Genomic DNA, 7,714 nt, shown 5'->3' on the forward strand with positions numbered 1-7,714 from the left:
TTTTCCTACATGATTCAAAATGTTTATGAATGTTTTCTTTCACTGCATCTAGCTAATGTTTATACCCTAAACATTTTTACATTGTGTTGTTGACACATTTGAGTTGTATTGTCTTCGACAAATACACCTGGGGACTGATTTTTACAGATGACCCGATCATGCTCCATGCAACTATTCATTAATTGAGGTAATGATCTGTAAATGCTATACCAAAGACATACATTTGTGGTCAAAAGTTTACATACACTTGTAAAGAACATAATGTCATGGCTCTCTTGAGTTTCCAGTTATTTCTACAACTCTGATTTTTCTCTGATAGAGTGATTGGAACAGATACTTCTTTGTCACAAAAAACATTCATGAAGTTTGGTTCTTTCATGACTTTATTATGGGTTAACAGAAAAAGTGACAAAATCTGCTGGGTCAAAAATATACATACAGCAACATGAATTAGCAATTTTGGTGACTTAGAAAGTTGTGTCAATGAAATGAGCTTCATAGCATGGCCTCTTAACTTCTTGTGAGTGATTATGAGTGACTACAAATGGTGACTTCTCTGAGGCCATTTAAATAGGGCTCATTGGATACAAACGCCCACAAACGCTACAATGGGAAAGTCAAAGGAGCTCAGCATGGATCTGAAAAAGCAAATCATTGACTTGAACAAGTCAGGAAAGTCACTTGGAGCCATTTCAAAGCAGCTGCAGGTCCCAAGAGCAACAGTGCAAACAATTGTTTGTAAGTATAAAGTGCATGGCACTGTTTTGTCACTGCCACGATCAGGAAGAAAACGCAAGCTATCACCTGCTGCTGAGAGAAAATTGGTCAGGAGGGTGAAGAGTCAACCGAGAACCACCAAAAAGCAGATCTGCCAAGAATTAGAAGCTGCTGGAACACAGGTGTCAGTGTCCACAGTCAAGCGTGTTTTGCATCTCCATGGACTGAGAGGCTGCCGTGCAAGAAGGAAGCCCTCGCTCCAAAAGCGGCACCTTAAGGCTCGACTGAAGTTTGCTGCTGATCACATGGACAAAGATAAGACCTTCTGGAGGAAAGTTCTGTGGTCAGACGAAACAAAAATCGAGCTGTTTGGCCACAATGCCCAGCAATATGTTTGGAGGAGAAAAGGTGAGGCCTTTAACCCCAAGAACACCATGCCTACCATCAAGCACGGTGGTGGTAGTATTATGCTGTGGGGCTGTTTTGCTGCCAATGGAACTGGTGCTTTACAGAGAGTAAATGGGATAATGAAGAAGGAGGATTACCTTCAAATTCTTCAAGATAACCTAAAATCATCAGCCCGAAGGTTGGGTCTTGGGCGCAGTTGGGTGTTCCAACAGGACAATGACCCCAAACACACATCAAAAGTGGTAATGGAATGGCTAAATCAGGCTAAAATTAGGGTTTTAGAATGGCCTTCCCAAAGTCCTGACTTAAAATCCCATTGAGAACATGTGGACAATGCTGAAGAAACAAGTCCATGTCAGAAAGCCATCAAATTTAACTGAACTGCACCAATTCTGTCAAGAGTGGTCAAAGATTCAACGAGAAGCTTGCCAGAAGCTTGTGGATGGCTACCAAAAGCGCCTAATTGAAGTGAAAATGGCCAAGGGACATGTAACCAAATATTAGCACTGCTGTATGTATATTTTTGACCCAGCAGATTTGATCACTTTTTCTGTTAACCCATAATAAAGTCATGAAAGAACCAAACTTCATAAATGTTTTTTGTGACAAAGAAGTATCTGTTCCAATCACTCCATCAGAGAAAAATCAGAGTTGTAGAAATAACGGGGAAACTCAAGAGAGCCATGACATTATGTTCTTTACAAGTGTATGTAAACTTTTGACCACAACTGTATAATATCCCATTCGGTTGTACTGCATCTTGTGACGTGATTTGAGAGCTATATACAGTCAAAATACTCTTCTTTCTGCCAGAAACATTGCACAAAACCTGCTTTTATGCAAGAAAAATAGAAGAAAAAAAAGCAAGAAAAGCACATAAATTTGGAGATGTCTATGGAAACGCTAGCGCAGAGACGTGTGTGTGTGTGTGTGTGTGTGTGTGTGTGTGTGTGTGTGTGTGTACACACAGGATCACAGTATCAAAAATGATGAAGTCAAAACTTCAACAACAAAAAATGCATTGCTGTGAAATGTATTAACTTGGAGCTGACGGCAACTGAAAGCAACTCAGTAAAAAAATGATTAAGAGAGGGCAATCATATAGAGCTGCACTATATTGTGTGTGTGTGTGTGTGTGTGTGTGTGTGTGTGTGTGTGTGTGTGTGTAGAGCCACTAAGCAGGGCTGGTTACTTGAGCCAGTGAACTGGTTTCCTCCGTTGAACGGAAGGTTACCAGTGAGTGAGACGTGAACCGTGCCTTAATTCTATCTGAATCATCGGCATTTCACGGGCACACTAGCACCCGGTGTTCTGTCCCCCAGCCGCGTCGAGACACACTGAGATGATATAACAAGACGACGTGTGCTTCTCATTATGCGACTAACGAGCCGTCTCCATGGCAGTCTGATCTGTCAGCCAATGGAGCGAGCAGGGGGGGCCCCGTGCAGGAAAGAGGGGGGGGAGTGCGGCTCCCCGGGTCAGCCGCGCGACGGGCTTGCGACGAGGGGGCCGGCGCGCGGCACTTAACGCCGAGAAAGAGCTCGTTAAAGTGTCATTTTTTTTGGCCAATATGCTCGTCTGCGTCGAGGAGGCCAATCAGCCGTACTGTTCCCATCGCAGGAGAACGACTCTCATCCATCACCGTCAGCTGTATGATGGCATTAGCAGGTGTTTACTGAGAGGCCATTCACAGGAAGACGAATGGTGCCTCTGATATCACTCCGCACTCAGACTCTCGCAGTCCATTTTACACACTAGTTTATTCCTTATTGGGTCACAGGGGGCTGCGGGGGAATCTATCCCAGCATGCACTAGGAATGGAGGCAGGGAAACACCACTGACCATGGCACCAGTTCATCGCAGGGTTTAACGACTGACAGATAAAAAGCACACACTGCACGGGTCTGTGACCTTTATGTCTCTATTGGAGTTGAATGTCCATCAAAACCGCCATGCAATCTGCACAAATACAAACAAATGTGATTACTTGTAACATTTTACCACATTTTTCTTTTCATCTTTTTAAAATCAAGATCCTTAGCAACGTAAATGACATCATTCCTAATTCATGCCATATCTCCCACTGTAGAGAGAACGTCATGCCAAACTACATTTTAAAAAACAGTTTGATTTGATTTGATTTGATTTTTACAGCTGTTTTCTTATCAGCAAAGGTACATACTTAGTAGGAAATACATTTTCTTCACAACTGGTTTGGAGTTGCTCTTCAATTTGGCAAACACCCACTATATCCAACAGCAAATTTGCAGTAATAAGCGGGGTGAAGCTATTTAGAAAAAAATAAATAAATAAAAAGCATAGCAGTGTTGAGATTATCAGGCAAACTTGGCATCTATACTGTAGCCAGTCATGTCGTCCGCTGTGGGCCCGAAGAAGATTCCTTTTCTGACTAAAGTAGGCTACACCACCAACAAAAAAAACATGGGTACATTTTTTGCATGCTTTAGTGATTCATAAACACTTTTCACCCTATTTAGCAAGAGGGAATATATCATAAAATCAGCAACAAAACTACACATGCGTTGACTGAAGAGAGAGGCGTGTTTCGGGGTGACAGCTTGTCTTAGACTGTAGTGACCTATAGCAGTGCAGTTGGAGTGATACCCTGGCCTCAGCCTTGACATTTAGGGAGTTGAGTTCCTGCTCTGTGCTGCTGAACTGGTGTTGCTGGCACCCACTCAACACAGACTACAGCAGCACCTTGACTTCCTGGAGCATTGTTGACAGGCAACTTAAACTATCAAAAATAAGAATCTTCCAAAAGAAGCCCATATCTCATGGCCTCGGGTAACTTGGCAGTGAAACAAAAAGCAACTCATTTGTAAAGAATTTGATGAAATTATAAGAAAAATTGTACAAAATAGACATACCAATTAGAATTTGGACTAAAACATTTGACAGTGTAATACAACCAATCACCCTTTATGGTAGTGCAGTATGAGGTCCAATCAGTCATCCCGGACTATAAGGGGGACAAGCATCCCACAGAGGCCTTGCATGCAGAATTCTGTAGATCCACATTAAACATCCAAAGATAACACCAACCAATTCTTGCAGGGCAGAATTAGGCCGCTACCCACTGGTTATTATCATTTAAAAACAGGATATTCAAATTTTGGTATTGAGCCCCCTCCCCCCAAGACACAGTGAGATTTCAAACCCAAGACCTGAACCCCTAAAAGAGTCCTCTCTATCGGCCGGTCCTGAGGCTTGCTGATCAAATCACCACCCGATACCATTCACCCTCAGACCAGCACGGATTTCCAACTGCTCATCCAAGTCAACCAATTATTAAATGAACAGGTTCCCTCGTCTTGAAGTCAAATTTTTTTTTTTTAATGTGTTTGTGGTTAGATGCCTGAAATAACGTGGTCAACACAAGCTTGACAGATCTTCATGTTTGGTTCTACATCAGTAAATACTTCACTCTCTTGAGTTCATCACTAGTTCACCTTCACAGGCTCGTTGTGTTTACCCCGACCCTCTTGCAAACTTTTCATACACAAACCTTCCAACTTGTATATTGATCAGTTTATAGAGTTTCCTCATTGTAGTTTTGCTCGATTGTCGCAGAATCTAATGACAAGCTGGAGGCTTGGAGGCAACCGTGGTGTAGTTTGTTTACAGCCCAACGCTAGTTGCTTCTAGCGATTGCAGTTACGCTTCAAAACCCGTTAATGTGGTGTTAATTTTCTCGCTGAACAAAACATTTAAGTGTCAAACTTTTATTTGCCTTTTTCTGCAATAATCCTAAAGCAGACAGAAAATCCCACTGTCTTTTTGTCGAGGAAGACAGAAGAAGTCCAGTTTACCAACTGAGGAGAGAGTCTGTGGTCACAGACAGGCGAGGTAGAGACAGAAATGACTGATATATTAATATCAGAGTGGAAGGCTCTAATATTAAAAATGTAATGTTAATCCCAAACTTCAAAGAGCTAGACGACAATGAAAAGCAAAAGATTCTATGAGGCGAGGGACATGCAGCCCACCTTTGAAAAGTATGCTTTATTAGAAAGTGGTACCATTTTGAGTTTATAAAGAAAAGAAAAAATATTTGAAAGGCTAAAATTTCAATGGCAAGTTTTGTCAGTGCTTTTTTTTTTAGCCAGTCTGATCGGAAATAATACAATGATCTGCGTTTCCGCTTTGCAGCATATTTAATAGTATAAAATCCACGGCCTTTGTAAGCCTGACTCCTTAGTAGAAAAAGAAAACTGGAATGTTTCCGTATCAAAATGGTGATAGTTACAGAATATCACCCCCAAAAAAATTCTGATGTTCAAATTTCACGAATTGTGTGCATATGTCCATTTTTTGTGTGTGTATACAATGAACAAAACTGGAATACAGCATTTTTTCCCTACTCGGGAATGTCACAGACACTCAGTTTGTAATACTACAAATATATAAATATTGCAGTACTTTCATCAGTGGGCTATCGCTCTCAATCATCGTGTTACTTCCTTCGGCGACAGTGACGCAACCGATATGTATTTAAATGAAAATCTTGGATATTTTCAACAACACTGCATCCTTATGTCAAACTCACAAGCTGACGGTCATTCTGTCTCCAGCATCCACAGCTGTGTTTGCAAGTGTGTGTGTGTGTGTGTGTGTAATGGAATCCGTGCTGACCGACTCTCTCCACTGGACCCTGCTGTAATTACACCACTCATCGTCTGGGCTTGGGCACACTGGGCCGCTGTTGCCTGCTTCATGTTTTGCATGTAAACTTATAGTCTTGCCAACTCTTGCTTTCATGATACCCAAGACTCTCAAACTGGAAACTGTAAGCAAACACAGAGTCAGGTTTCTGCTGTGCAGGACACGGAGCTGACGAACCCCTCTCCTTCCTCGGCCTGCTCTTCATTTGGGCTTCGCAGGAGATATCAAAAAGATTAATGCTGGCAGTAGTGATGTTGTCAAGGAAGAAAAAAAAAGGCTACAATTTCTGTTATACATTAAACATTTAGCTTGAAGAACTGTGCTTTCCTCTTGAAGTCGAAAAAAAACAAAAAAACAACTCGTCCCATCAAATCTGCTTCTGCAGCGCCTGGTTGATTTCTACTGGGAGCGTCTACGCAACAGTTTCATTGCTTAGGCCAGACCTCACCCTTTAAAAAAAAATAAAAATAAAGTTCTGTTTCGTAACTATATTTGTCATTCTGGCAGTGCCCCAGCCTCCTTCCTTGTTTGGTCCTTTTAACTTTCCATGTAACTTTCCTCATGTCTCCTCACAGCGAGGATAAATATTTCATGAAGAGCCGGAGGCTTTCCCTGGCACATGCTGTACCTCGCTTGTACCCAGGAAGCCCAGGCAGCGGAAAACCAAAACGGCAGAGGAAGTGGACAGACAACCCAGCAACAGACAGGAGTTTGTTTTCGGAATAGTTCACTCCACGTCGTCTTTTGCGCTTCAGCCCATCATCTCCCCCTTCCCCCCCTATTCCAATCCTCTGAATCTTCCACTTTTCACACTCAGAGTCAGTTCCTCCACCACTGCTGCTTTGCCTCATGCTTTTTTTAAATGTCAAGGTATTTGATCAGATCATTAGGACTTTCATGTAAACAAGAGTCTTGAGGTACAGGACTAAAATTTGCTTTCCGTGGTGCAACTTGAATGCAACTGAAACTGCAAAGTTTTATTGACGTTGTATTTGGGGAACCATCAAATGAACAAGACTAAGAGCCTTGGTTGAGTTGAATGCAAACACTGGCATGCTAACGTGCTCAAACTGAAACGGCAAACATGCCGATGTTAAGTAGTTATAATGTTTTACCATGCTCACCAACTTAGTTTAAGGTGCTAGCGTGCTAACATATGTTAGTTAGGACTAACCACAATGCACAGCTACATCAAAGTTAGTAGGATTCATCCTCTGGGGACTGTGAATGTCGTAAAAAAAGTTGAGATCTTTCAGTCTGGACTAAAGTGGTGGACCCGAGAACCACATCGCTAGCATGGCTAAAGACCATGAATGTATCATCAGGAGGAGTTTCCTGTCATTTAGAGGAACAGTTTCATCTGGAACCTGCAACTAACTGCGACATACTGACTGAACCAACACCTAAAATGAAACTCTCTTTTTCCAAGTCAAACACTTAACCATTACTTAAGTAATGGGCAGTTTCTAGCTAGCTAGCTAGCATGTTCTGATGTAATACTGACATGCGCTGCGGTTCTCTAGAGTGACCCAGAATCCTCTTTGTTAGCTCAGTCCTCTCTCCTGTGCTCCGTCCTTCAGGTGTGGCCTGGATGTGACAGACAGCTGCCAGCGGTGGCCTGGTTTCACACCTTGGCTGCTGCCCCCTTACACCCCCCACCCCCTTCTCTGCAGACAGCAGCCTGGGAAACCACAGGCCACCAGGCTGGCGCCAGCCTGTACGGCTTGGAGCAGGGCAGCCGGCCCAATCAATACCTCTGCATTTCCTGTCCATTTGCTCAGGTCTCTTCATTAATAATTACTGCTTGGCGGAGCTTCAATGCGCTGGCTGGCTGGGCCAAGGGGAGAGACTGTGTGACCTTTCCCCGCCCCTGGGTCGACTTGGATCACATACACAGGAATGG

The sequence above is a fragment of the Cebidichthys violaceus genome, unplaced genomic scaffold (assembly GCF_023349555.1).
Source record: "Cebidichthys violaceus isolate CVI_PGR_0920_01 unplaced genomic scaffold, fCebVio1.0.p SCAF_22, whole genome shotgun sequence".
NCBI classification, from domain to species: domain Eukaryota; kingdom Metazoa; phylum Chordata; class Actinopteri; order Perciformes; family Stichaeidae; genus Cebidichthys; species Cebidichthys violaceus.